The sequence below is a fragment of the Sitodiplosis mosellana genome, unplaced genomic scaffold, assembly GCF_009176505.1.
Source record: "Sitodiplosis mosellana isolate CC-2019 unplaced genomic scaffold, AAFC_SMos_1.0 Smas_scaffold_6166, whole genome shotgun sequence".
In the NCBI taxonomy this organism is placed as follows: Eukaryota; Metazoa; Arthropoda; class Insecta; order Diptera; family Cecidomyiidae; genus Sitodiplosis; species Sitodiplosis mosellana.
The window spans coordinates 6,875,855-6,894,071 of NW_022601407.1; the positions used below are offsets into that span (position 1 = coordinate 6,875,855).

Here is an 18,217-nt window from a genome sequence, read left to right on the forward strand (position 1 = left end):
CTAGAAGCGGAATAGGTGGATGGTAAAGTATCATTATCGGCCGCTTCGGTTTCACATCGTTGATGGTGATGGTGGTAGTGGTGTGGTGTGGTGGCATCGGCAATGATACACTCGAAAATGCTGCACACAACATGAACGTCGAACGTGCTGCACACAAAGAATGTGTGGTGCACAGATCGTGCGTCAGCACACACACACACACACACGAACACCACGCGTTTGTTCGATTTTGATTTTTGCTTACGATAAATTAACGCAATGGCAATAACTATAAAATAGTTAAGATTATAATGAAGTGGAATGCATTTGGTGCCGAACACGAAGTGAGAGAGTTTTGATAATTCAATCGTACGTGGTTTTGGGCGATGGCAATGTCTGTAAACAGCGGATAAAATGGGTTTTTTAACAGTCTTTCGCACAAAATGACATTTATGAATGACGATATGATGCTGGAAGATGACAACAGCCACAACAATATCGTCGTCAATAGAGTGAACTGAGATGATGATGCTCGCTCAAAACCATCACCACCACTGCCGATACTGTTGCCACCACCATCAACATCACCATCAACATCACTACCAACATCGTGTCGTGCTACATACAATGTGTTGCACTGTCGATTGTTTGACAATTTTCTCGATTACATTCTATGGATTTTATGGCATATTACAACAACCACTTGTCTTATATGTATGTGAATGTGTGTGTGGAATAACTTCTTGAACTACAGCAGCAGTATCCAGCACCAGCAGCAGAAAAACCGCATTTGCTCCTGGAAACCATCACACCATTGCCATAGCACACGAAACCGAGTTGAAAAGCACACGTCAAACATCATTCACTCCACATGTAGATGTGAAAATATTTAGCGATTGTAATCTTATGAGCTCAATAAAATGTTGCACTGATCCATTAGCAAACTCTTTTTCGTGTTGGCGAACGTTCAAACATGCCATGACTAACGCGACTTGTCTCGTCTCGTCGCCGTATCGCAACGTGTAAAATGCGCGGCATTTCTATCGCAATGAATTATTATACATAGTTTTTTTTTATGGCGCGGTATCATTTTATGATAGGATTCTTCCACTCTCTCGCTCTAGCTCTTTCCCTTTTTTGCTTTCTCATGAGATTCAATAGTATTTTTTTCATGTTATTTATAAATATTTCGGATTAATGTGACTAAATAAATTACCATAATTTATTAATACGATAGACGGCATGATGCTTGTAATCGGTGAATAACATGTCGTATGTCACATTGTCACAACATATCAAATGCGATTTATCGAAGTAGAATGCGACAGAGAAAGAGAGAAAAGGAGACAAAAAAACCGATTCTCCCGTTCTTCGACTTTGTCTTCGTCGCATCTGCATGCAACCAAATAAGCAGAAGAAGCGAAAAAAAAAAAACACACACACACAATGGCATTCAGCAGCAGAAGCAGCAGCGTAACACCCAGTATGGAGTAATCGATTTCAGGGTTTATTTATGTTTATTACCGAAAAATTTCATTTTTATGCCACTTAATTTAATCCAGTTGGCATGGAGCACGCATTCAATTTTGGCACCGGCTATATCATTATTTTGACTATTTCGGCGAACAATTTTCGACATTCAACGTTGAGCGAGTGGACGGGCGGGTAAGCGAGCGAACGGGAGATGAAGAAGGCCAATAAAGCCAATTGCTAACAAGCACATTCACAAATCAGTTTCCAAACAGCAAACAACCAGTAACAGCATCGCAAAAAAAATAGAGCGTCAGTTCAGATGGGGATATGATTGATTGCAAATGGGCTATGTTGATCTTGATTTGTCCCACATTCTCCATTTCATATACACTTCATTTTTCATGCAGTGCAGTCTCGATTCAAAAATAGCCCAATGGAATTTTTACGCGAGAATGAGAAAAAAAAACGGCAGCAAATTCATGGCGTGAATGCAATTGCGACGGCGATCATTAAACTAGAATTCCTATTCATGTCAATAAAAAAGGCATGGATTTGTTGCATAATGAAACACCATTTTCCTCTCGTGAACAAAAAAAGCTGCGCGGTTTTTTTGAATGGCTTTTTATGCATGTCCACCAAATAACTGTATCGCTATTTGTGAATGAACTGAAAACAGACGGTGAGTTAGAAAAAAATGCGCCAAGTGGATGGTATTTTCGTTATCGTCATTTGGTGCGTATGCTGGTCCACTAATTTATGATATAATTCAGCTGGAGGCAAGGTAACAGAAGCGAAAAAAAACACACGATCATCGAGACGACAGAAAAATCCCGGGTAATCAAAACATGGTGCTGCATCGTGCGTGTTTCGTATGTTTCAAAGGCCGTTGTTCGATTCGAATATGTGTTGTTGCTTGGTGTGTGTTGTATACACAGATGATGGGATGAACCATGGTCATACCGATTTCGCAATCCAAATGTCCAACTGAATACTTGATAAGTTTTATTGGCATTTTTTTTTGTGTGTTGGTGTGCGTATGTCCATGCTTGTGCGTTGTGCTTAATTTTCCGTCGAGTTTGAATATGGATTGGCAGATTGGCCTGCATCTGACATACGAATCGATATTTCGCAATAGTCGATTTTTTCTCTCGACTCACACTCTGTCTGTATTTCACCATTTTCTCATTTTATTTTTCTCGTCGATACAATTCAACATATTCTGGTTTTCTGGTGTGCGCATTTTTATTTTATTTTATTTTTCATTCGGTTTATGGGGCTACTTCGTTTCCTGTTTCATTAATGAAATCAAAAAGTTTCAGTTCTCTCCTCCTGCCATTATTCACTTTATTGTGAAGACCATGGAGAATTTTTTTTCTTCAAATGTTGATCTATTGATGTTTACAACCAACCAAATGGTCAAAATGATACTGAATGACGATGCTTGTTTCTAAACATACGCATACGAACACACGCCGCAAAATTCTCCTTCAGTGGAAACGAAATGTAATTGGCAAAAAATCGATGACAATGGGAATTTCGGGGAAAATTTGTTTATGCTCTTGTGGAGTAAGTGGACCCGAACTGGTCTAATGTATTTTGGAAGTAAATTCCTTCAGTACTCATTCCCTAGGTGAATGCTAAATCACCTTATTTTTGCCGAATTTCGCTCGGATCAGCCTCAATTTGAATTCCCAAATCTGAAATTTTGTACTGCGAACTCGGTAGCTGCTATTTCAAAATATCATATATATTGCCTATAAATAGCAACTACTAATAGCTCAAAATATAGGCATATACAAAATGAGAGCTCTGTTTCTCTATCTCTCTATTTCTGTTTCTCTGAATGCGTGATCATCTGAAAGACCACGTGAACTCAATTCGATTAAATAAAGCTTCATTAATTTCTTTTTCACCACATCGAGCTCATGCTCGTGCTTGTCTGCCAAATAGGCTGGCCCTGCCATTCTGCTGCTATTCCGCTTGAATCGAAAACTTGTTTCCACTCTGATTTAATTGACGTTTTTGTATAGATTTCCAGATTGACGAACTTTTTAGCGAATGAGCGATACCAGTCGGAAAAAAATAGGTTCTGTGCTTGTTCGTGCGCGTGCACGCCCAAGCAAATTTCGAGACAATGAACGGAAAATTTTCGGACCAACATATAGGCCATAAGAGATGAACATTATCATCGGTGGTTCCGAGTGTTTCTGCATGGATAGATTCTTGCCGTGTGAGTGTTTGTGTATGTTGGTCCTTTTCATTCAATGGCAATGACTGATATAATGAAAAATATATCGGAATGAACGATAGATTTGTGCTCTCGGTTGCTCTTTTTAGCGCCTGAAAATATCATTCCGAACCAGAGAATACGCATTTGATTCATTGGAATCGGCTCTCAGTTCCATATTTAAAATGAATGAATAAAAAGAAGAGAGAGAAGAATAAACAGCGGCATGGGAATTATATTGGAATCAATGGTTATTGATCATGAATCATAATATACATTTATCTCTCATTTTTGCATCGTTTTTCGGTCGAAAATTAATGTAGATGAAGTCGGTCGTCACCACACAAATCATTGGAAGTAATTTTATTTTTTCTCTCTGTTCGTTTCTTTCTTTGCTATTTTCCGATCGAGTTGCGACACATTTTTCCTCTCTTCAAACACACACACACACACACACACATCAGCACCCTCGCTTTCAGCCCACTCGCTCAAACCTATCCACAACTCATGCACACAATACACATACGAGAAGAATGAAATAAATATTTTGAATGAGTATAACCAAACAAAAGATGTGCGCGTTTTGTGGCACAGCAATTTGTTTTTACTATGCTTGCCGATAAACAAATGTATCACATTTTGCACGCTGTTCTAATACCATTGATTATGAGTTTTTTGGATACGCGCGCAATTTGCACACACACACACACACACATCATCATCGTGCCTCTAAAATCGCATCAATCAATCACCGAAAATAATTTGCTACCACTCGAATCTATTGCACGGCATCGGCGACGACGACGGCAGCCAAAACAATGGAAATATAGTGAAAGTATGATTTTGAATTGGTTTCTAATAATTTGACGCTTTTCCCTTCTCCGCCATCAATATACATATAATTGTCATTGAAAACCAGGCAGCCGGAATATTTGGCAAACAATAATTTCCATGAAGCCAATAATTTTCGGTTTTCTTTTGATGGAATATGTATACGATCTCATCCGCCTTATGAGAATTGTCGTCGTCGTCGTCGTCGTCGTCATTGTGCGTACCATGTTTGAACGAAGCGGAAGACGTCGCTTTTGTCGGAATCGACTCGGATGAATATTTCAAGGACTCAATTTAAATGAAAGTGCAAACAAATTGCGAGTGCTGTGTGAGAGAAAAAAATATAAGTCTACGGCCTCGTGCCCATTGGAAAATACTAAACCATGAACGCATTTCAAGTAACACGCACCAAAAATTCCTCGAGCATACAAAAGCTTTTTCATTATCTGACACACGCATACAGGCGCATTCACTAAGTGAAAATCTGACACAAACCCAACGAATGGCCAATATGATAAGGAAATTCTTCCTTACGTTTTTTTTTCTTTCATCGTCATCGTCGCCATCATACGTTTTTTAGCACTACATGAAATGTAGAGCTACTAATCTGCTTTTTTTTTCCTAGATACTTTTTGAGTGATGAAACAAATTATGGTGAATTTGAATTGTATGCTCATATTTTTTATTCAATTTAAAACAGTGGCAGTAACGACAAATAAGTGCATAATATCTCAAAGCGTCAATCAAATTTTTATTATCAAATGTTGTTTAAAACTTACATTAATTTTTCGTATAATATTTTCTGTGTCTTGACCAGAATTAAAGTGATTTTAGATTCTATGCTCATATTATTTATTTAATTTAAACCAAAGGCAGTATATTTCAAAAAAGAAATTAAACCAAGATCTTGTAATTCATTTTGCAAATAAATATATTACTTTAAAGTTACTTTGATGAAATACATTTCATGTAGTGCTCCAAAAAATAGTTTGTTGTGAAACAACAAAATAGATTAAGTACATAACTAAAAACTCAAGAACGCAGAGCGGAGCGAAGTTTTTCGCTCCATTTTTACTCGTTCCGGTGTAAAAAGCAAGCACAATGCAGGCACATTGGCAACAATATGGATAACTTGGTGTGTGCGCGCGTGTTTCTGTGTGTATGGCGTTCATGAGACAGAGTAGATTTTGAATGGAAGTTTAACTTGATTTATGATGTGTATAAGTGCATTAAAAATATGACATTTATTACAATGGACCTAATTAGAAGCAACCGAAACTGTATTTCAAAATAGACAAATTATGAAAATGAAATCGCTTCAATTTTACTTTCCAAAGAATCACATTTTTTTTTTGGTCTTGGTTCGCTGAAGAGCACAATAGAATTCAGTAGCGAAAATTAATTCGAATAAAACGAGCGGGAAAGAAGTAAACGATTTCCGACACATATATTGGAGCTATGGCACAGGAGGATGCCAACCAATCTCCTTTTTTTTTAAAACAAAATATGCGAAATTTCCCATGTTTATCTATTGATGCACAAACATTCATGGAACATTCTTTTTTCCTTTCCCCCGAAACGGAAGCAAATGAATGATGGTGGCAAAAATATAAAGCAATTTTTAACATCAATTCCGTTTTTTTTTTCATTTGATGGGCCCGGTTTTGCCGCCCGAATTCGTGCAAAGAATGAATATTTACAGCATTGATTGAATTGATGGCACAGGCATCATTTAAGGAATAATAATGTAAAAAAAACATAGATGGAACCAATTGAACTGACCATCTTCAATCTCGAGTAATAGAGGAGCTAAAATTGAATTTATTATGATACAATATGTTTATGGCTTACCTGTTTTCCGTATGAGATGTTCTAATGGAAATACGCGTATGTTGTTCGGCCTGTCAGACAAATTCAGCACTTCCGTTTTTGCTCCGTCACTCGGTCCCGTGTGCTCTTCCAAAATCTATTTGCCGTATCTGATTATTTCGAAAATGTTTATTTCACACTTGTAAACTCGTCGTTAAATTCAAATCTAATTTATTTGAAATCGACGTTAAACAAATAAGACACAAATCAACGGGAAAACTAGCACATACACACACTTTCTATCAATTTCTATACGCTTCAGTTGAAGTCATTTTAATTTTGTCGACAAACCAAACTCACCCACACAATGTTCGCACGCACTCATACACATACGCCAAACAATTGAGAGATTAAATACAAGATTAACAATTACATGAGATGCCGTTAGCGCTGTAAGTGTATGTTGTGCTGGAGTGTTAATGCAAAATCGAATTCTTTAAGCACTTGACGTTTTGAATGGTGGTTTTCTATGATTTGTCCTAGTTTTTAGATAGCTATAAATTCCGTTGCAAAGCAACATATAACACATTCATTTGCATAACAATTTTCCACATCAACTGAAATCGCTATCATTCTTTTCTTGTTTGCTTCCACAATGCAATCTACGTTCGTTTCAATCAAATATGCATGCTGATTTTCAAAATGTCTTTTTATGCGCCGCAAGATTGACAACTTTCCCGTTTCTAGTGGTGTGGATAAATTTCAAGTATTTGTTATTTTGTCTAGCTTGGTGCTGCTGCTGGTTCTTTTTTCCCTTGTTGTATGTTTTTGCCCTTTTCACATCTGTTGTGTCTGGTTTTTCCGTTTGGTGTTAAGTGTGACTGATGGCAGTTCGGCACATTCAAAATTTGCGCTTCACCAGGATTTTTTTTCTTCTTATTTTGATTTTGCTGTCGACGATAGTTTTTCGCTCTATTCTCACTTTCTGCCTGTGCAAGTTTTCTGCAAGCAACGACGCCAGACACACGTTAGCCTAAAGCATCCACCAATTTCGATCCCCTGCAAAATATACAACAATAACGACACATATATTATATAAAATCACATTGAATTCATTACACAAAACCAACAACAAAATGGGATCGTTTTGATATATTTGCATAATGAGAGAGAACGATTTCGATATTAATTTAATTAGTTCAGAGAAAAAGACAAACAAATAGTTGTGTAGCATGGATATCATGTTTTCGTCAAATGTTTGTGCATGCACAGTGCACACACATACAAAAAATGTGTACCGATCCAATGAAATAATCAAGCCAAAGACTTGGAATCGAAGCAAAAAACCCTACGAATTCTCGAATCGAGCAATGGGGAAAGATGAATCGTCGTGAATGCACGTGCGAAATGATGATATTCAATCGAAATCAACTACGCAGTTAGTCATATTCACTGATTTTTTTTTCTCGAGCTAGCAGAAGAAGAGAGAGAGGGATGATTAGAAAAAAATTTGAGCATCAAAACAAAAGAAAATCGACGAATGCTTTTATTTTTTTTTTTGGAACGAAAAAAAAAACGCAGTTGGTATGGATCATTGAAACTTGAGCTCTGTCATTTCACTCATCATATTTTGAAATTGTGATCCAAATGGAGAACACACAATGATTTCAAGAAGTAAAAGCAACGAAGAAAATCCGGATAAATGCTCATTTCAATCAATTTACCGTGGTTTGAATTGTGTAATTTGATTTGGTGTACTGAAATTTTCGGAATAGCATTGAAGAGAACCGGAAACGAAAAAGAGAGATTTTTATTTAAGCTGATAGGTAAATGGATGGGATGTTTATGAGATTTTTTGGAATATTATTCCATAATGAAAATTGGATCCAACTCAATGAGATAAAAATGATCAATTTCAAATAATAATTTAAGCAACAGATTACTTTTCATCTTTAAAAAATTAATAGGAACGAAAAATTGAGAATTGGTATATGTATGTGTGTGTTTCAGGGGCACCTTTTTAATTCTTTCAAATCTTTGAGTGAGATTGAGCAATGATAAAATTTGCCTATGTTTTTATATGGAGCACATGTTTGTGCTATATTTAAGCGACATCTTGACGGTACACGCTGAACTATGAAACTTCTTTATAAATATACTGCCAACTATCAATGACAGCAACCAATGACAGCAACAATAGAACGTATTTGTATTGCAAAATACTTCCACCTTGCAGATGGCGCCAAACCAAACGTCATTCTAGTCATTTTTCTCATTGGGTTAAGTAAAATTTTCACATTCACTGTTGATACCTGCTTCAATTCCAATATACATCGTGAGCTTTTGTCTTTTGTACTCGACTACATTTAGTAGATCAATGTTTGCATTTTGATACTTATATAATTGATGCAAAGAATGTTAAAAGTACTACTTAAACATATAAATAGTGAACATTTTGACGAAGTTTGCCGAAACTCTGATTGAAACTTAATTTTTCTTTTTTTTTATCATATCAAAAGTCACATTCGTTTGAAGAATGTTCTACTCCATAAAGAGGATTTCTTTTGTGTTTTTTTTTGTTTCCATATGCAAAATTTGCTCATTTCAAATAAATAAGTCTACAATATGGACTACAAAAAAAACCGTTCGAAATTCACTGGGGGCATTTATCGCACGAATCTCATATAATTCGAATTATTTTGTATTGCAGTGCACGTTATACTGTGTCAAAGATTCGTTACGAATTCCCAGCAAATTCAAAATCGTCATAGTAAATACATTGCAGCGACTCATAGGGAACCGAATCTCTATACGAATCTATTATCAAAGTCACACGTCCGAAAATATGTTAGTGTGTGAGAATACATTCGCAATAATTTTCTATCACTTGTCATGTCAGAACGACAGATTCGTAGGAGATTCGTACGAAATGATTTAAATCAATTTACATTTAAACACGCGTAATTTATCAGAAGATTCGTGGCGAGTTTAATGATTCGTCACAGATAAATGTCCCAAGGAAATTCATACTAAAAATCCATAGAGTAAGAATGTTTCCATACAAAGAATTGTGTGTGCTAGTTCCATATTTTCCCTAGATCTCAAAGTTAATTTCAGTCGCTAACAACCAAATTATATTTTTGCAAATAGTCAAATACTGCAGCAGAAGTTCGCTTGTCGTTCAGTTTTTCATAATACTATTTGATATGTCTGAAATGCGGAGCTTCTTTTCAACTCACATACGAATCCCAAAGCAGTCATTTCGAAAATGTTGTCTATATCTTCATTGGACTGAACTGTGCACGGATGCCATCGGAATCGCATCAATTTAAAGTTGGTTCGTATTGTGTTGTACACAGTTCTATATTTGCATAGCATAGAGTTTTGTTTGAAATTTCATTTGTTTGCTGTAGCTCAATTTCTTAATACGCAAAATCATTGCGAGAAATCTCTCGAGGGATACGGAAATCACGAAGGCTTTGGAAAATATGATGGCAGTCGGTTTTCAGTGGGTGGTCTTTTGGTCCAACAATGTTTGGACATGATTAATAGAGAGTGGAAAGAAAAAAAAATCAAACATTCAAGCAGGTCTTGTCAATTTGTACACTTCTCTCGTTGTTCTATACATTTTGAGTTTAAGGTAAAAAGCTTTGTCGGTTTCATTGATTGCAACTAAATTAAAACCAAACAAGCGTCGGTCGGTGCGACGAATGATTGTCTGCGTTTGCATATGATTGAGTTGCGTTTGGTCACTAAGCACATTTCAAATAAGCATTGATGCGGTCCGCATTGGAATTTTCATTCATGTTAAAACAGTTTGTCAACATTGATTTGTGTTGCTATTGGTGCTGCTGGTACTGTTTAACGGTGGTTTTTTTTCCCACTCTGTTCTCTTTCTAGTACTAAAAAAATGTAAACAAACATTGCTAAAAATAGACGCTTGTGTGGGTGCAAATGTGGTTGAATTGAATAAATATTTGCAACAATGCTTTTCAACGAGCATAACAATGGAACTGAGTGATTGAATTTGAAGCACCAACAAAATGGTTAACTCAAGCACACACAAAAAGGGCACAATGAGAAAAAATAGATGTTAACCGGAATAAAAATCAATAGCGAAAAAAACGACTATTGAGTAGCGCGCACGCACAAAGCCACATATTTCACGATGCACCATCGAAGTTGCTCAATATAGTTGGTTGCCAGACACATCAAAGGCATTCATAATTATAAATTTTATTCTTCTCTCTGTCTCGCACGCTTTACATATTTTCAATTGAAAATGAACGCCACTCCAATAAGTTTTGAACAAATTCAATAGATTTATTATTTGAATAGACTGTCATACCTAGACAAGTTAATCAGCCAATCGAACCAGAACGAATTACTTCATTAAAATTAAAGCTTTTTGCAAATTTCACATTAAAATCCACTCAAGCGATAATGAGCGAAGCGATTCCAAAAAATTGCTGTGCCTTCAATGCATACAACGCGCATACCGATCGAAATCGCATGTTTATCAGAAAAAGGAAGATAGATGAAGAGAAAGAAAGAGAGGCGAGCATGGGAGAGGGAGAGAGAGAGAGAGAGAGGGAGAGGGAGAGGGAGAGAGAGTTTCCTCGATTCGAAAATACAGACAGAATCTAACGTTCGATGAAATTGCGTATTTAATTCGTATTCTCTGTTGCAATTTTTTTTTCCCCTTTCTGTTCTCTTTGTCTCGCGTCAACAACAATCAATTCCCAGTTCAGCCAGAATGTCAAATCAATTTGGACAGCCTTTTGAAATTAGTGGAAATATCGACGCAACACATATTTTATCGGGCGAGTGAGACGGCATGCTTGCAACAACGTCTTTGGTATAATATTGTTTGAAGGCGTGGAATTTTCCCATTAAAACGAAGAAAAAGTAAAACGGTTGATTATGATGAAACAAGAATTTCCACAGAAAATAGCCCGAAGCTGTCTCGATAGCTTTTGATACTCATCCACCACTCTGAGGTTACATTAATTATGAAAAGAAAAAAAAATCAACAATTATCAGAAGTGTGTACGAAAACACAATTAGAAAACAAATTCGAAAAAGAGTAATAAAAAAGAAGCATAAAATTTGTTCCATAAAACAGAAAAAAATGATTCAAGTACAAATGGAGTGAATGCAGGAAAAAATGAATGTATGCAAAAGAAAAACACAAGAAAATGCGTCACAAGAATGTTAATAATTGAAAAGTTGGTCGTCCATTGTCTTTGTGCGAGAGCAGAAATAAGAGGAGAAAATCCGTTGATTTAATGGGAAAATCACATTCAACAACACGTGCGGACAAATGCAAATTGACGACTCACTTGGTATGGTACGTTGGTATGTGCGTTTTCTTTTCTTTCTCCATGTTTATTCTGTGACTTTTGATTGCAGTACAAATAATTGAGGCGACACATTGTAAACGGTGTGTGTGTGTGTGCGTGCTATGTGCGCTGTGTGCGCAGCAAAAGCGCAATTTGCATTTACTTTGAGCGAATAAATTTTTTTTCTGCATCTTTTTTCTTGCCATTCATTGTCGAATTGTTAGGTGGCACATTGAGATTGATCAATTGGACGAATTTCTTGGAAAAGCAAGTCTTTATCTTACGAACATTAGACAATTTTTGATGTATCTTTGTGCGAGACAGTGAACAATGTGAATGGTTGCCATGGAGTCAAAACATATAGAGATCGAACCTTTTCTCTTTTTTCTTTCTTTCGTTCGTTCTTTCATTTCGCATCATTCTTTCTCTTGTCCTATTCCTTTTATTCCAAATGCCGTTCGATGGTTGAAATTGAAAGTAGACAAATGTGCAATGGATGGGGTTTCTCTCTCTTGCTCTGTGTATGTGAGTTGCAAACAAAGGAGCGTCAAAGTGGTTTGCTTCTTGGCAATATTTGCATTTGTGCTAAGTCGATTTGCATTTGGTGGGAGGGCTGTGAACAGGCCACCATCATCACAGAAGCAGCACCACTAACGCATACCATTTGCAATCCAATTTGATTACATTGGTATTTTCGCCAGCTAAAATTGTCGACAAATATGTTTTTATGTAGTCGTCGTGTCTGTTTTTGTTTGCATAGTATAATTTTCTATCTCCAAAGCACACACATACATACACATGTCGCTTTTAAAAACGCTTTCTATCTCGATAAATCCAACACATAATGTTGTTTTGTTTTCATTGCGTTGGGCTGTGGGTTTTTGTTGTTCGCTCGTGCTCAATGTCTGTGTTGTATATATGTGAAGTGTGTGCGAGTGAGTGAGTGTGCGTCTTTTGTTCGGCACTCAAATCACTGTCATGCACTTTCTCGAAATAGATTTTTGATTGCAATCCATTTTTGATGAGTGCCAAGTGAGTGGAACGAATATCCCATCCGACATACAGACCACACACACACACATACACACTAAAACAATCACAAAACAAAGCTTTTCTACATGAAAAAATCAATTCGTTTATAAAAACCTTTTGTGCAATGTCAGTATTCAACAACACGTTCAGTTTTCGCTTGTTGATCTCTATTTATGCTTTTCATTTGCTGATTTCCCACCAACGCACACACAGCCAGACATACACATACACACATTTTTGGTATGTTTCAACAGCGAATCGCTTACAAAGAAAGTACAAAATGATTTGTGTGATGTATGTGATAAACAAAACAATGGATCGGCCACCAAGCATTGCTCGGTTCGTTCCGTCGCATATTTTCTGTGCAAATCAAATGCAAAAAAGGTGACCCACGACACCGATTCATTTTCGGAACAAAAGCATTCCATGGTGCACCCGAACCATACGTTTGGCACGTTTGTGTCTACGACCACACCATTGTTTAAGCAAAAATTTGGTTTCCATTTCGAAGATACCATTAATAATGCCATCGACATATGTACGAAACGATCACGGAATGAAATGCAATCATTTGATTGTCTTGCACAAAGAAGAAGAAGAATTTGAAACTATTTTTTCCCCATACCGTTTAGAACTCCAATTCATTATGCAGGAAGCAATGAGGGAAAACTGCATTTTTTGCACTCTGTCGCAAGTGTGATCGTTGTCATGCAAGCACACGACACCACGTTCATATCATATATCCATTGCATTCCGGTCAAGCGAGAACTAACGCATCATCATCGTTTGCATTTCGTCCGATGCTTCGGGCATTTTTTTTTCTTTCGATTGTGTTTGTGTGCCCGTGCGCTGGTGCTTTTGTTTAGCGTGTGATTTGTTTGCTAGTTCATTCGTTGCTGTTGGTGGTGTTCGTTCGTTCGTTCGTTGCTTTTTTTCCTCTTCTTCTTCATTCATTCGAAAGTTTTGTGCCACCCCCAGCTAATAAATTTGTGTTTTGTGTACGTGTTATGTTAATGTTCCATTGCTCATTTGACTACGTTGTGCAATTTTTTTTCGCGTGCGCGTACCCTCCCTTTGCCCTCTTCTTTGTGTCATTGTCGCTGTGTTTTTGTAGATGTTTAGTTTTTTTTTTCTGTATGTTTCGCTTTTTTTTTCTTGTCTTCTATGCTTGTCGCTTGTTTTGTACACTATTCACATTGGATTTTGTCGCGCTATGTTTGTTCGTCGTCGTCGTTGTCGCCCGTTTCAAAGTCATTCGCTCGCTCGCTCACTCTCTCTCTCTCTCTCTCTCTCTCTCTCTCTCTCTCTCTCTCTCGGTGCACACCAGTCCAATTGCACAGATATAATTATTATGTGCACATAATTTAATCATAACAATAGCTAACTGTAATATTAACAAACACGATTTGCTTCGCTATTTTTTTTTCGTTCTTTCTTTTTCCCCTATTTTTTTCTCGTTACAATCTATCCGTTCGATTGTGTGATTGCAGAATCGCTACCAGCGATACTGTGTGCATGTGTATGCGTGTGTATGTGTCGGGATACCGATTTGCAGAGAAGAAACATTGTATGCACTTTATTTTGGAAATAAGACAACTAATCGTTTGGATACAATGAAAAATCCATTAAACTGAATCCTCGAATCTCAATGGTTTACGACACAAAAGTAACAAAATAAAACGAAAGAAGAAGAAACTTGGCGGGGAGAGAAAATGAAGAGCAACACCGATAAGAAGTATGAACGGCAAGAAAATAGTTTGCGGGAGTATTTTGTGTGCCAAATTGGATTTTCATCATAAATATTGCACCCCGCACATACACACATACACATATACACACAACCAAATGCAAACACATAATAAATAATAAATTTTTAATAGCCACCGTATTATTTGCTCGCATTTCGAGCGCACAGATGGATCGTTCACGGGGCCAACTAGAAGCAGTGTGTTTGCGTTTGTGTGTGTGTGTGTGCGAGTTTTGTTCGGTGCACTGAAAAGCGCACTGAACGGAAAATTCGAGTAAATATTCTTATCTTTTTGTTGCAATAAGTAAAAGGGGACCAACAGAATGAATGAGAGCTAGGGCAAGATCAAGAGCGGGGGCGGGAGCAAGAGTGAGAGTTGGTGTTAGAACGACAGAAAGAGAGAGAGAGAGAGAGAGAGAGAGCGCGCGTGAGAGTATGATATAGAGAGTGTGTAAACAAGAATGAGAAAAAGATAGAGCGACCGAGAGAATGAGAAAAGTCTCAAGAAATGCACAAGTTGGAATGCAAATACCCAAGTGCGTTCACTTTTCGTCGAAAGTATCGACCCAACAAAGCCATTGCTCACAAAAATGAAAACCAAACATTTTGCGCCAACAAAATGAGACGAAGAAAAATTCGTTGCTAATATTTGGTTTGGTGTGTGTGCTGCGAAAAAAAACCCATTCTTTTGCTCGCTCGCGTCCATAACGCTTCCTTCGATACATTTGTTCTAAATGAGTGCAATAAGTCAACCATTTCATTTGCATTTTCGATGTGGATGTAGAAAAATTAGCAGCAGCCACAGCAGTAGCAACAGTAGCAGCAGCAGCAGCATCGATATGCAAACACAATTGTTTATGTAATCAAAATGAATTCAAACAAGAAATAGATTCTCATGCACGAAAGCAAACAACGATTTTTCAGTTTCCTAAGGTTTCCTCCATTTTTTCTCTGCTTCTTCCTTCGTGTGTGTGTGCGTGTTTTTTTTTTTTGCTCTCTTCGTCAATCACAATCAGTTATCGTTTCAATGCAATCTATTTATATCTGATGGTTATGGTAAATTTTTGTTCGATTCATTTTTTCCCATGCACACAACTTATCTTAATTAACTGATCGAAGGGTAAATAATGAGCATTCGAATTCGGTTTAACTTGTATATCGTCGCTGATTGAATTTTTCTCCCAAAAAAAAAAACGTATCAATAGCGAAACGCAACAACTGCACTGGATTTCAGTTCAACGAATAAATATTTTACTACATCACAATATAGAAAATCAACAGGAAGCTCTCGTTTCATTACAGCACAGATAGAATGAACTACAAATTGTAGCTCTTATCATTATGGCACGCAGGCTAGGAAAAAAAGAACCAAAAAAAAAACAACTCGAAATGGTTATATCGAGCCGATTCGTGAACCAAATGAATTTTCTCTTTCTGCTCCCTCGCTCCCTCGCTCCAACAAAAAATTTATTTTAATTGTTTTGTTTGTGTGTGTGCGCGCGCCTGCCATTTGTTTTTCATTGAGTGCTTAAATTTATTGCCGTTACAATGTGGAACAAGTGTTTTCCATTGAAACCAATCCGCCGCTCGTTCGCTTCCTCTCTCTCTCTCTCGACTATTCAAACTATTGTCTCTCTCATGCTCTGTGTTAGTGCTATTTCAATGGGAAGTTTGTTGTTATTTTCTTGTAGAGGCAAAAATCGATACAAGTGAATAAAAAGCAATCTAAAACCCAGATACAGTATTTATGCGGGTAATTGTAAACAATAAACACAACATACGCTCAGCTAACATTTACATTTGTCCGACGCAATTTCAACCTGATTGAGATACAAAATCACTCTCTCTGTCTCTGTCTCGGCCCGTGCTCATGTGAGCCGAAAAGAAGAGCGAAGAAAAAACAAAACAAATATTAACAGCAATTCTTTTTTTATTGAATTGTTTTATTTTTCTTCTATTCGCTTGATGCATTCGATTCCACAACGATAGACACGACCAATGAAGAACGAACACCGCGTATTGAGTAGTAAGAAAATGAGAGCTGATTTTCATTGTTGTGCTGCTGATTCAAGGGATATATGTTATTTTAATTTTCCGAGTGCCACAACGCACACATGAGTGAACAGAGAGAAAAAAAAACCACTCAAAAATGCACTTTCCATTTTGTATTACGACTCCGACTTTCTCGATGGCACAAGGAGCATGTGAAAGAGTGAGAGCGTGAAATAGCAAAATAAAAAAGAACCCGAAAAATGCACAACACTCGAATTCCATTCAATACACAATGAACACATTTACTAGGGGATTCTAACGGTTAGCGTAGGTTATATATTTGTTCAGGCTGGTGTTTTTCGACAGCAAAGCTCATCGAATCACCTGAAATGATTCTTTTTCTACCGTTGTTTTTCAATCCATGTCGTTTAATAGCTTTTCATCAAGAAATAGTATCAACATTATATTTGAAGACTTCTTAGTTGGCTTACAATGTTTCCAAACATTCCCCTGCTTGAAAAAAGAAAACGTGTAAAAATACCTGGAACACCAACAGAAAAGTCTTATTCAAAGTATAAATTTCAGAGAAATACAATCAAAAAACGAAGCGGAAATCGTTGTTTACCTATCGGATAGTTCTCTCTTGATTGAAGTGATCGTTGCTCGTTGTGTAGTTTGTGAAATGAGTCGTAAGCAGGAAACTTGTGTTTAGTACGTTTTAATTGTTGTTTTAAAACCTAGTCAAATGATTCAATTTGTATTATCAATAATAATAGAAGATCGATGTTGCCGTTAATAGATTTCGATAAAATTTATTGCTCAAAAAATTGCGTTGCTCCACATGAGTAATTGTTGGAAATAATTATTGGATTGATAGAGCAAATAACAGCCTAAAAAAGGCGTGTAGCCTTTGGGAAAAAAAACTTCGAAATGTTGCGATGAAATCCGATTCTTTGAGTTAAATGGTCCTAACGTCAATTTTTTACGTTCGTTAATTTGACCGAAAAAAAAAACAAAAAAAATGTGTTAAAGCATTCAAATGATAAAAAACCCCTTGGCATTTACCATTCAAATGAGCATAGCGTTTGTAAAAGCTTCGAAGTGATTGCGAAAAAAAGCCATGATAGAAGAAAAATCGTACACATATAGAGAGACAGAGAAATAAAGAGAGAGGAAGAAAAAAAAACGAGAGGTTTTTGCAATGAGTAGAGAAAATGGGGGGAGAGCAACAACAACAATAATCGAGGAAAAAAAAGAGCATGAAAGAAGTATCGGATATAACGTGCAGCGATTGCAACAACACAGATTCATTGATTTATTTGCTGCTTATTTGCTCTGGTGCTGTGTGTTGCAAATGCACACTGCACATTGAACACATACACACACACACACACACACACACACACACACACACACACACTTACTCTGTTGATGTCATTTCAACGTTGCCGTTTTATTTTTATTCCGTTTCATTCATTTCGTAACATTTTTCACGTTTTACATTTTATTACAATTTCAATGATGATGGTGTAAGCGACTGAGCTCACTCGTTCGTTCGTACATTCGTTTGTCGTTGTCGTACAAAATGCATAGCCCAAAATATCCAGTTGTATATTCATTAGTATCGTTATGGTTTTGAGCGAAAGGAGAGCAACAAAAAGCGAAGAGACGAGTATAAGCGAAACATTTTTAGCTTAGAGCCATTTGTAATGCATGTCAGTAGGATATTCATAAATGGTACACACACACACACACACACACACACACACACACACACACACACAC

The 18,217-nt window shown here is 36.9% G+C and overlaps 1 protein-coding gene across 1 annotated transcript in view; it reads right to left on the bottom strand.

The window, feature by feature from the left end:
• The window catches only part of LOC129575215 (somatostatin receptor type 2-like), a 90,998-nt gene that overhangs the window by 71,606 nt on the left and 1,175 nt on the right, over positions 1 to 18,217 (bottom strand). Inside the window, exon 2 of the mRNA XM_055458290.1 lies at positions 6,362 to 7,378. The gene's annotated coding sequence lies outside the window, so the exon portion shown is untranslated. The remainder of the gene's footprint in view (positions 1 to 6,361; positions 7,379 to 18,217) is intronic.